The 13,061-nt window shown below is 41.2% G+C and overlaps 1 non-coding gene across 1 annotated transcript; it reads left to right on the top strand.

Annotated features, from left to right (window-relative positions):
* Nucleotides 1-10,081: 10,081 nt before the first annotated feature.
* Nucleotides 10,082-10,188, top strand: LOC121043273 (U6 spliceosomal RNA). Its single transcript, XR_005796765.1, has one exon. It is a non-coding gene; the product is annotated as a U6 spliceosomal RNA (small nuclear RNA).
* The last annotated feature ends 2,873 nt before the right edge of the window (nucleotides 10,189-13,061 follow it).

Here is a 13,061-nt window from a genome sequence, read left to right as displayed (position 1 = left end):
GGCCAGTGGCCCTGCTGACTATTCAGCAGACCGCTGAGAGTGTCGGCCAGAATACAGTCTCCCTCAGGGTGATAATCTCACCGTTTTCCCAATCTTGTCACCCACAGGAAAGCCCTTGGTTTGTTTATACAATCTACTGTCCTGGATTTCAGCTCTGGGGACCTTTTGGAAATGGGAGACCTCCAGGAAGCGGGCTTAGGATACAACACCGGGGAAAGTAAGCCTCTAAGTTCAAAGGATGTGTTGCAAATTTCCATTTACAGATATCAACCTAGGATACTACTCTCTTCTTGCACCGGTAGTTTTCCTAGTACGGAAAGGCTAATCAGAGAACCCAGCTCTGTTTTTCAGGGAAGTAGCCCTATCTCAGTGTGGTTTCAGTAGAATGTTCCTGAGAGGATCCATTTTCATGAGTGTTTTATGCAAAGACCAAGGAGCTTACACAAATTTCTGGCTCACTCAGTGTCTTGCCTGTCATGTTTGCTTCCTGCCTCCCCAGGGATCTAATCTCCATGGAATGTGCTTTTTTTCCCTCCTGGGGTGATCATTCACGGGGCCCTACTTACTGAGGAGCCTTGTGTAAATCTGGAAACTACCACAGAGAAGCCAGGTTTTCAGGTTAGTCGTTTTGCCACAGGCATTTTGTTATCTCTTGATAATTTCTCAAATGAAATTTAGGCTCTCTCATGATGCTTATTCTCTGCTGGACTTGTTACAGTTTTAGGGTTCCTGAAGGATTGGTCTATCGGCAGAAGCCGAATTATTAGGCATTTGTTTCCAAGCTGCTATCAATGATTGCTACCATACCTCTGTTATGATGATTGTTATTACACTTTAGCTCACTGGTTGGTTGTTTCCACACTGGTTTTTATTTCCACTGGTGTGGTATTTATTTCCACACTAAAGAAAAAAGTATTAATACTTGTGGTAAATTTCTTCATTTACAGAGTTCTCCACCAATTTATTTATTTAAAGAAGCGTAAAATGATTATTCCATTCCCTCTTCTATTCTGCCTGCTGTACTTAGTGCACTAGTAAAAATAAGATGTGTATGCAGTTTATAACTTTACAGATTAATGGGTCTCAGTAAAATACCTCCCCAATTGGTTGTCACCTTTCGTAAAACAACATTTAAATATATGTATTTGGAAAATTTGACTTAAAATTTTTTTTTAATATTTATTTTTGAGAGAGAGACCAAACACGAGCAGGGGAGGGGCAGAGAGAGAGGGAGACCCAGAACCCGAAGCAGGCTCCAGGCTCTGAGCTGTCAGCACAGAGCCCAACAGGGGGCTCAAACTCACGAACCATGAGATCATGACCTAAGCTGAAGTCAGACGCTTGAAGTCGGATGCTTAACTGACTGAGCCACCCAGGCTCCCCTAAAAATGTTGAGTTTTAATTAGGTTAAAGATTTTCATTGGAAGTACCTAGAGAGCATACACACATTTAGTAATTAATTTGTTTTCACTGCCATATTTTTAGTTTCCCCGAAGATTGCCAGGATGCCAGGGACTGTATCTGACATTTCTTTGTAACTTCCACAGTACTTAAAACAATGTGTTGGGCACATAACATAGTGATGTTAAATAACGCATATTGCATTGAACTGAAATTCTCAGCTTGCCTTCATACGAGTTTCGGAGAATAAATGGATAGAACCAGGTTGGGAAAAGGATCAACGTCTTTCAAATAGGTCACCAAAATGAAGTTAAAAATTTGGCTCTACAATTTTTGGCTCAGAAAACAAACAACCTGATTAAAAAATGGGCCACAGACCTGAAGATATATAGATAGCAAATAAGCATATGAAAAGGTGCTCCACCACATGTCATTAGGGAATTACAAATTAAAACAACAATGAAATACCACGGCACATGTATGAGAATGACCGAAATCCAGAACACTGACATCAGCAAATGCTGACGAGGATGTGGAGCAACAGGAACTCTCATTCACTGCTGATGGGGATGCAATGGTACAGCCACTCTGGAAGATAGTTGGTCACTTCTTACAAAACCAAACATACTTCTTGCATGTGATCCAGCTATTACACTCTTCAACATGAGTTGAAATAAGTTGAAAATGTCCACATAAAAACCTGTTTATAGCAGCTTTATACACAATTGGCAAAACTTGGAAGCAACCAAGATGTCCTTTAGTAGGAGGATGGATAAATAAACTGTGGTACATTGAGAGAAGGGATATTATTCAGATCTAAAAAGAAATGAGTTATCAAGCCATGAAAAGACACAGGTGAAAATTAAATGGATATTACTAAATGACAGAAGTCAATCAAAAAGCCTGCATATTATAGTATGATTCCAACTATATGACATTCTGGGAAGGGCAAAACTGTGGAAATAGTAAAAAGATCATTGGTTGCCAGGGGTGATAGGGGAGGGATGAATAGGCAAAACCCAGAGAATTTTTGGGTCAGTGAAACCATTCTGTACGAAACTATAATGGCAGATACATGTCATTACACATTTGTCAACCCACAGAATGTACAACACCAAGAATAAACTATAATACACAGTGTAGACTTGCGGTGCTAATGGTGTGTCAATGTAGTTCATCAACTGTAACAAGTAGACCACTCTGCTGAGTGATGGTGATAATGGAGGAGGTTATGCATGTGTGGGGTAGGAGGTATGTGGAAAAGCTCTGTACTTTCCATTCAGTTTTGCTGTGAACTTAAAGCTGCTCTAAAAATTGAGTCTGTTAAAAAAAAAAAAAAAAAAAAGGTGAGTATGATTGGATGTTGACCAAGACCCCATAAAGTCATGGTTCTGGGTCATTGTTTGAACAATGGCTTCCCAGAATTGCTGTTTTCCCCATTGTAAAAATCACTTTGGCTGTGGCAATGTGCAAAGCAGATCCAACTGGGAGTGACATTTCTTTAAATACGGAAGAGTATAGGAACTCAGGGCATAACCAAAAACTTTAAACCTTTTGTTCTAGAGGCTCAGTATCTGTTTCATTGTCTTTACCAGACCCCAGAATGGGAAAATCTTTCGGCTTATCACTTATTATCCCGTGCTGCCATCATTCTCCCACGTTTGTAGCAGAGTTTTCAAGGATTTTGTACTGAAGGTTGAGGTCCCTATAGGCATAGATCCCATTTCCCCAGCCAGATGGTTACCGTTGCCTTCCCTGCTGACTCTTGACCATCAGCGATTCCCAGATGTACACAACTCCACATGTATCCACATGTATCCACATGTATTTGCTATTCATTTTACAGTATAAAGAAGCTCGTATTTAGGCTGGTTTGGATGGAATAATGCAACTCTAGTTGAGGTCTTCAAAAAGCCTGAGATACACATTCTTATAATATTCCAACAAACGTTTATTGAGTGTCTTGTATGTGACAGACACTCTGTACTGGGGCTATGTACCACCCCCAAGGAGTTGATTGTTATATCAGTTAAGATGCTTTCCTCAGTAAGTAACAGAAAATTCAACTTAAGGTCGCTTAAGTAAGGAGATTTATTTTCTCACTTAACGTGATGTTCAGAGGGAGGGCTTCTCCAGGGTTGGTTAATTCAGGGACCCAACCACATCATCAAGAATTCAAATGTTTTTAATATTTACGTTCTGCAACTCTTAGGCTTTTGGCTTTTATCCCCATGTCATCATTCCCCCCTGGGGAGACAGCTGGTCCATGTGCCCCTGCTGGAGGCAGTAATATCTAGAGAAGAAGAGGACCAACTTTTGTGGTATCTCCTTGTTAAGAGGAAGAGAATATTTCCCAGGAGCCCCCTGCCCTTTCACATCCCATTGGCCAGAAGGGGGTCACAGACCCAACGCTAAAATATTTCTTAACCAGGAGGAGATGACCATAATAACCAATTAAGAAGAAACCCCATGTAGAAGAGAATTGCTACTTGAGTAGACAGGGGTTCTGTAATGAAAAAGGAAGGGAGGAATGAATGCTGAGTTGGTAACCAACAGCTTCTGGTTGAGGATACAGATATGTATAACCAGATGTTCAAGATGACTGTTCCTTCTTCCTTAGAACTCTGAATAAAGCTGAGCAGCTAACACCCACACATGCTATGGCGAGATGCTGGACGTGCCTATACAGCCTTTTGACCCCTCAGCAGGCCTAGCCTTATCATCCAGCCACTTCTAGACTATTCACTTGTTGTGTACTTATCTGTGTCTGGCTTCGTTTGGTGAGCATGTTTTTAGGTGGATTCATTACTGCAAGTATCTTTTTATCACTGAGCCAAAATCCCAAAGTCTGTTTACCCAGTCATCTGGGAAGATTATACCCCTTCAGCATTTACAGCTGAGAGTGAGCAAGTATATCAGCTCCTTTCTAGACAGCAGGGTTTGGCTGCTGGAGCTCCGGAGCCGGGGGCTCCGAGGTGCTCCTACTGCAGAGAGATGACCCCCGAGCCAAGAATGTGCTGAGAGAAGATGACAGTGTGCCAGTGAGCACCCCCTGCTGCTTCCACTGGTGGAGGGGGCCCAGACTCAAGTAGGATTATCCTGGGGGCTCTAGGGAATTCCCTAATAAGGCAGGTTTCCCTCCCCTTATAACATGTCCCCAGGGCTCCTGTTGTTCTTGAACTTTGCATCAGAAGCAAGAATTCAAGTTATACCACGGGCAGCTGCTAAGATATTTTTCTCCTCCTACTTGACAGAGTTTTGGAAAACAGAACGCAGAGGGAGACAGGGAGGTTCCCCTTCTGTCTGAGCCCAACAGGGTGCATTATTAGCAAACTCTTGGCCTTGAAGTTAGGAGTCAAGCCCAGTATATCTAAGTCAATTCCAATTTTCTGTTGGAATTATGGTAATCCTAGACCTCAGCTCATCCAGGACTATGAGCTAAACATTTAATTCCTCAGTATATTTAACTCATGTGGTTATGAGTCACTGTTAATACGTTCAACAGATATGCTGGTTTCCAAGCTGCATATCCAAAGTAAGGGTTTTAATTGTTTTCCTTAGTGATTTGCTCATGTCTGCATACCAGCAGTCAGGCTTGACTGACCAAAGCCATCTTGAAATATTTAACTTAGAATTCAGTATAGGACTAAAACTTGCTAAACTTTTCTAAGATTTCCACCCAGAGATACAGATCCTTCATCAAAGTTAAGCTCCAAACCAAGTTACAGTAGGAGGTAAAACCAACTATGTATTTTATACGTTAATATCATCTATGGAATGAATGATATTTTACATGTCATGTAGACATTTTTATGCATGTAAAAACAAGTGTACTGTGTCTTTTACAAAACTGAAAAAAAAAGGAAATATTTATCTGGTGAGCAATAATTTTGAAAATTCTAGAGTAATATTGATAACGACAAAATGCACGAAGCAGCTTCTCTTCATATTGATGTATATCTTGAACTGCAATATACCTTCATTTATCTGAAGTGTGAAATAAAACAAGTAATGGAAGTTTGCACAAAAGGCTGTTCTTTTATACCACTTTGAGCATGCCCCATGGCCCCCAATTTTGGAGGTGGATGGTAGCATATGCTCATTTTGAAGTCAAACAATATTGAAATGTATAAATCTGAAAGTACAGGGTTTCCTTGTTATTAACCTTCACCATGATCTCACTCCTTAAAAGAGCTATTGTCTATAGCTTAGTGCATGTCTCTGGTCATCAAATATATACATGAGATAGTGTTTGAATAGAAGTTAAATAGGATTATTGTATACATGTGTGATATTGTGACTTATAATAAAAAATCTCTATTTGGTTTTGGTCCCCATTTTGGCACAGAGTTTCTAAAACTTCTGGAATTTCTGCAGTGATAAGAACTAAGAGAGGGGGACAGAGGATCCCAGGCAGGCTCTGTGATGACAGCAGACAGCCAGACGCATGGCTCAGCCTCAAGAACTGCGAAATCACGACCTGGGCTGAAGTCAGACTCTCAACTAACTGAGGCACCCAGGTGCCCCATAATAAGAGTTTTAAATGTGTCTTGATATTCATAACAAATCCCTTTCAACCACACCCAAGTTTATGTTAATGAGATGACTTTTGTTTTTGTTGTTGTTGTTTGTTTTTTTTCAATATATGAAATTTATTGTAAATTGGTTTCCATACAACACCCAGTGCTCATCCCAAAAGGTGCCCTCAATACCCATCACCCACCCTCCCCTCCCTCCCACCCCCACATCAACCCTCAGTTTGTTCTCAGTTTTTAAGAGTCTCTTATGCTTTGGCTCTCTCCCACTCTAACCTCTTTTTTTTTTTTTTCCTTCCCCTCCCCCATGGGTTTCTGTTAAATTTCTCAGGATCCACATAAGAGTGAAAACATATGGTATCTGTCTTTCTCTGTATGGTTTATTTCACTTAGCATCACACTCTCCAGTTCCATCCACGTTGCTACAAAGGGCCATATTTCATTCTTTCTCATTGCCACGTAGTACTCCATTGTGTATATAAACCACAATTTCTTTATCCATTCGTCAGTTGATGGACATTTAAGCTCTTTCCATACTTTGGCTATTGTTGAGAGTGCTGCTATAAACATTGGGGTACAGGGGCTCCTGGGTGGCGCAGTCGGTTAGGCGTCCTACTTCAGCCAGGTCACGATCTCGCGATCCGTGAGTTTGAGCCCCACGTCAGGCTCTGGGCTGATGGCTCAGAGCCTGGAGCCTGTTTCTGATTCTGTGTCTCCCTCTCTCTCTGCCCCTCCCCCGTTCATGCTCTGTCTCTCTCTGTCCCAAAAATAAATAAACGTTCAAAAAAAAAAAAAAAGAAAATTATAAACATTGGGGTACAAGTGCCCCTATGCATCAGTACTCCTGTATCCCTTGGGTAAATTCCTAGCAGTGCTATTGCTGGGTCATAGGGTAGGTCTATTTTTAATTTTTTGAGGAACCTCCACACTGTTTTCCAGAGTGGCTGCACCAGTTTGCATTCCCACCAACAGTGCAAGAGGGTTCCCGTTTCTCCACATCCTCTCCAGCATCTATAGTCTCCTGATTTATTCATTTTGGCCACTCTGACTGGCGTGAGGTGATATCTGAGTGTGGTTTTGATTTGTATTTCCCTGATGAGGAGCTACGTTGAGCATCTTTTCATGTGCCTGTTGGCCATCCGGATGTCTTCTTTAGAGAAGTGTCTATTCATGTTTTCTGCCCATTTCTTCACTGGGTTATTTGTTTTTCGGGTGTGGAGTTTGGTGAGCTCTTTATAGATTTTGGATACTAGCCCTTTGTCCAATATGTCATTTGCAAATATCTTTTCCCATTCCGTTGATTGCCTTTTAGTTTTGTTGGTTGTTTCCTTTTCTGTGCAGAAGCTTTTTATCTTCATAAGGCCCCAGTAATTCATTTTTGCTTTTAATTCCCTTGCCTTTGGGGATGTGTCAAGTCAGAAATTGCTATGGCTGAGGTCAGAGAGGTCTTTTCCTGCTTTCTCCTGTAGGGTTTTGATGGTTTCCTGTCTCACATTCAGGTCCTTTATCCATTTTGAGTTAATTTTTGTGCAAGGTGTAAGAAAGTGGTCTAGTTTCAACCTTCTGCATGTTGCTGTCCAGTTCTCCCAGCACGATTTGTTAAAGGGACTGTCTTTTTTCCATTGGATGTTCTTTCCTGCTTTGTCAAAGATTAGCTGGCCATACGTTTGTGGGTCTAGTTCTGGGGTTTCTATTCTATTCCATTGGTCTATGTGTCTGTTTTTGTGCCAATACCATGCTGTCTTGATGATGACAGCTTTGTAGTAGAGGCTAAAGTCTGGGATTGTGATGCCTCCTGCTTTGGTCTTCTTCTTCAAAATTACTTTGGCTATTCGGGGCCTTTTGTGGTTCCATATGAATTTTAGGATTGCTTGTTCTAGTTTCAAGAAGAATCCTGTGCAATTTTGATTGGGATTGCCTTCAATGTGTAGATAGCTTTGGGTAGTATTGACATTTTGACAATATTTATTCTTCCAATCCATGAGCACTGAAGGTTTTTCCATTTCTTTTTATCTTCTTCAATTTCCTTCATAAGCTTTCTATAGTTTTCAGCGTACAGATCTTTTACATCTTTGGTTAGATTTATTCCTAGATATTTGATGCTTCTTGGTGCAATTGTGAATGGGATCAGTTTCTTTATTTGTCTTTCTGTTGCTTCATTATTAGTGTATAAGAATGCAACTGATTTCTGTACATTGATTTTGTATCCTGCAACTTTGCTGAATTTATGTATCAGTTCTAGCAGACTTTGGTGGAGTCTATCGGATTTTCCATGTATAATATCATGTCATCTGCAAAAAGCGAAAGCTTGACTTCATCTTTGCCCATTTTGATGCCTTTGATTTCCTTTTGTTGTCTGATTGCTGATGCTAGAACTTCCAACACTATGTTAAACAACAGCAGTGAGAGTGGACATCCCTGTCGTGTTCCTGATCTCAGTGGAAAGCTCTCAGTTTTTCCCCATTGAGGATGATGTTAGCTGTGGGCTTTTCATAAATGGCTTTTATGATCTTTAAGTATGTTCCTTCTATCCCGACTTTCTCAAGGGTTTTTATTAAGAAAGGATGCTGAATTTTGTCAAATGCTTTTTCTGCATCGATTGACAGGATCATATGGTTCTTATCTTTTATTAATGTGATGTATCACGTTGATTGATTTGCGAATATTGAACCAGCCCTGCATCCCAGGAATGAATCCCAGTTGATCATGGTGAATAATTCTTTTTATATACTGTTGAATTCGATTTGCTAGTATCTTATTGAGAATTTTTGCATCCATATTCATCAGGGATATTGGCCTGTAGTTCTCTTTTTTTTACTGGGTCTCTGGTTTCGGAATCAAAAGTAATACTGGCTTCATAGAATGAGTCTGGAAGTTTTCCTTCCCTTTCTATTTTTTTGGAATAGCTAGAAGGATAGGTATTATCTCTGCTTTAAACGTCTGGTAGAACTCCCCTGGGAAGCCATCTGGTCCTGGACTCTTATTTGTTGGGAGATTTTTGATGACTGATTCAATTTCTTCGCTGGTTATGGGTCTGTTCAAGCTTTCTATTTCCTCCTGATTGAGTTTTGGAAGCATGTGGGTGTTTAGGAATTTGTCCATTTCTTCCATGTTGTCCAGTTTGTTGGCATATAATTTTTCATAGTATTCCCTGATAATTGCTTGTATCTCTGAGGGATTGGTTGTAATAATTCCATTTTCATTCATGATTTTATCTATTTGGGTCATCTCCCTTTTCTTTTTGAGAAGCCTGGCTAGAGGTTTATCAATTTTGTTTATTTTTTCAAAAAACCAACTCTTGGTTTCATTGATCTGCTCTACAGTTTTTTTAGATTCTATATTGTTTATTTCTGCTGTGATCTTTATTTTTTCTCTTCTTCTGCTGGGTTTACGCTGTCTTTGCTGTTCTGCTTCTATTTCCTTTAGGTGTGCTGTTAGATTTTGTATTTGGGATTTTTCTTGTTTCTTGAGATAGGCCTGGATTGCAATGTATTTTCCTCTCAGGACTGCCTTCACTGCATCCCAAAGCGTTTGGATTGTTGTATTTTCATTTTCGTTTGTTTCCATATATTTTTTAATTTCTTCTCTAATTGCCTGGTTGACCCACTCATTCTTTAGTAGGGTGTTCTTTAACCTCCATGCTTTTGGAGGTTTTCCAGACTTTTTCCTGTGGTTGATTTCAAGCTTCATAGCATTGTGGTCTGAAAGTATGCATGGTATGATCTCAATTCTTGTATACTTATGAAGGGCTGTCTTGTGACCCAGTATGTGATCTGTCTTGGAGAATGTTCCATGTGCACTTGAGAAGAAAGTATATTCTGTTGCTTTGGGATGCAGAGTCCTAAATATATCTGTCAAGTCCATCTGATCCAATGTATCATTCAGGGCACTTGTGTCTTTATTGACCGTCTAGATGATCTATCCATTGCTGTAAGTGGAGTGTTAAAGTCCCCTGCAATTACCACATTCTTATTGATAAGGTTGCTTATGTTTGTGAGTAATTGTTTTATATATTTGGGGGCTCCTGTATTCGGCGCATAGACGTTTATAATTGTTAGCTCTTCCTGATGGATAGACCCTGTGATTATTATATAATGCCCTTCTTCATCTCTTGTTACAGCCTTTAATTTAAAGTCTAGTTTGTCGTGCTCGCTTCAGCAGCACATATACTGAAATTGGAACGATACAGAGAAGATTAGCATGGCCCCTGAGCAAGGATGACACGCAAATTCGTGAAGCGTTCCATATTAAAAATATATATATAAAAAAAAATAAAGTCTAGTTTGTCTGATATAAGTATGGCTACTCCAGCTTCCTTTTGACTTCCAGTGGCATGATAAATAGTTCTCCATCCCCTCACTTTCAATCTGAAGGTGTCCTCAGGTCTAAAATGAGTCTCTTGTAGACAGCAAATAGATGGGTCTTGTTTTTTCATCCATTCTGATACCCTATGTCTTTTGGTTGGCACATTTAGTCCATTTACATTCAGTGTTATTATAGAAAGATATGGGTTTAGAGTCATTATGATGTCTGTAGGTTTCATGCTTGTAGCGATGTCTCTGGTACTTTGTCTCACAGGATCCCCCTTAGGATCTCTTGTAGGGCTGGTTTAGTGGTGACGAATTCCTTCAGTTTTTGTTTGTTTGGGAAGACCTTTATCTCTCCTTCTATTCTAAATGACAGACTTGCTGGATAAAGGATTCTCGGCTGCATATTTTTTTCTGTTCATCACATTGAAGATCTCCTGCCATTCCTTTCTGGCCTGCCAAGTTTCAGTAGAGAGATCGGTCACGAGTCTTATAAGTCTCCCTTTATATGTTAGAGCACGTTTATCCCTAGTTGCTTTCAGAATTTTCTCTTTATCCTTGTATTTTGCCAGTTTCACTATGATATGTCGTGCAGAAGATCGATTCAAGTTACGTCTGAAGGGAGTTCTCTGTGCCTCTTGGATTTTAATGCCTTTTTCCTTCCCCTGATCAAGGAAGTTCTCAGCTATTATTTCTTCAAGTACACCTTCAGCACCTTTCCCTCTCTCTTACTCCTCTGGAATACCAATTATGCGTACATTATTTCTCTTTAGTGCATCACTTAGTTCTCTAATTTTCCCCTCATACTCCTGGATTTTTTTTTGTCTTTTTCTCAGCTTCTTCTTTTTCCATAATTTTATCTTCTAGTTCACCTATTCTCTCCTCTGCCTCTTCAATCTGAGGCGTGGTTGTCTCCATTTTATTTTGCAGCTCATTAATAGCATTTTTTAGCTCCTCCTGGCTGTTCCTTAGTCCCTTGATCTCTGTAGCAATAGATTCTCTGCTGTCCTTTATACTGTTTTCAAGCCCAGAGATTAATTTTATGACTATTATTCTAAATTCACTTTCTGTTATATTGTTTAAATCATTTTTGATCAGTTCGTTAGCTGTCATTATTTCTTGGAGGTTTTTTTGAGGGGAATTCTTCCGTTTCGTCATTTTGGATAGTCCCTGGATTGGTGCGGAACTGCAGGGCACTTCCCCTGTGCTGTCTTGAATAACTTGTGTTGGTGGGCGGGGCCGCAGTCAGACCTGGTGTCTGCCCCCAGCCCACCGCTGGGGCCACAGTCAGACTGGTGTGTGCCTTCTCTTCCCCTCTCCTAGGGGCGGGGTTCACTGTGGGGTGGCATGGCCCCTATGGGCTACTTGTACACTGCCAGGCTTGTGGTGCTGGGGATCTGGTGTATTAGCTGGGGTGGATCGGCAAGGTGCACAGGGGCGGGAGGGGCAGGCTCAGCTCGCTTTTCCTTGGGAGGTCCGCTTCGGGAGGGGCCCTGTGGCACCAGGAGGGAGTCAGACCCGCCGGAGGGATGGATCTGCAGAAGCACAGCGTTGGGTGTTTGCGAGGTACAAGCAAGTTCCCTGGCAGGAACTGGTTCCCTGTGGGATTTTGGCTGGGGGATGGGAGAGGTTGATGGAGCTGGTGAGCACCTTTGTTCCCCGCCAAGCTGCGCTCTGTCATCCGGTCTCAACAACTCTCCCTCCCGTTGGAGATGACTTTTGGAAAGCACCTAAAGATGGATGCTGGTTGCCAGGGAAATGACCAAGTGACTAGAGGGTTGGGCCTTTCAGTCCTACCCCCTGGCCTCCAAGGAGAGAAGAGGGTCTGGAAGTTGAATTGGTCACCAACGGCCAGTGATTTAATCAAGCATGCCTATGTAATTAAGCCTCAATAAAAACCCCAAAAGATGGGGTCTGGAGAGGTTCCCGGTTGATGAGCTCATGGAGGTGCCGAGTGTCCCTCAGAGAGCATGGAAGCTTGATGCCCATTTCCCCCAAGCCTTGCCCTATGTACCTCTTCATCTGGCAGTTCATCTGTATCCTTTATACTACTCTTGGTCATGGACTGCTAAACACAGGGAAGTGTTTCTCTGAGTTCCATAAGTAGTTCTAGCAAATTAATTGAAACTATGGAGGTAGTTGTGGAAACCTCCAACTGTATCAGCAGGTCGGAAGCCCAGGTGACAAGCATCTGAGGTGGGGGCAGTCTTCTAGGACTGAACCCTTACAGTGGGATCTCTAGGCAGGTGGTGTCAGAACTGTGTGAAATGCTGGATGGTGTTGAAAAAGCACACAAACAGTGGAACGCATCATATTACAACCTGCTTTTTTCACTAATGATACTTCCTGGACATCTTTCCCTCTGAACATTTATAGTCCCTCATTATGCTTTATAATATTTTCATAGCATTCTAATGAATGGAATAAATTTTATAACTAGTTGCATATTTATAGAGACTTAAGTTTCAGTTTGAAATGATGCTTCAATTAATATCATTGAAAAATGGGCTCAATGCTAATTCCTATCTGAATTTATCTTATTTGAATATTGAGTTCCTTGCTCATTGTCTGACCACCCCAGGAGTACAAGCTCTGTGAATGCCTTGTCCCTTGTTCCCAATTGTATCCTTCGCACCTGGGACAGTCCCTGACAGATAATATCAGTTGTTGTCATCACTGGGAGCATATTGATATTTCTAGATCCTTTCCATGATCCGAGGACACCCAGAAATAAGGTGGCCGCTTCTGGCCATCTCCCTACCTAGTCGCCTGGCTTAGCCAGTAACAACTCCTTCCCGCCTACACAGTGCCCTTGTGG

Source organism: Herpailurus yagouaroundi, unplaced genomic scaffold (genome assembly GCF_014898765.1).
Source record: "Herpailurus yagouaroundi ecotype Mexico unplaced genomic scaffold, PumYag 186, whole genome shotgun sequence".
NCBI lineage: Eukaryota > Metazoa > Chordata > Mammalia > Carnivora > Felidae > Herpailurus > Herpailurus yagouaroundi.
Note: the sequence above shows the minus strand (reverse complement) of the source record. Positions and strands in the feature narration are given on the sequence as shown.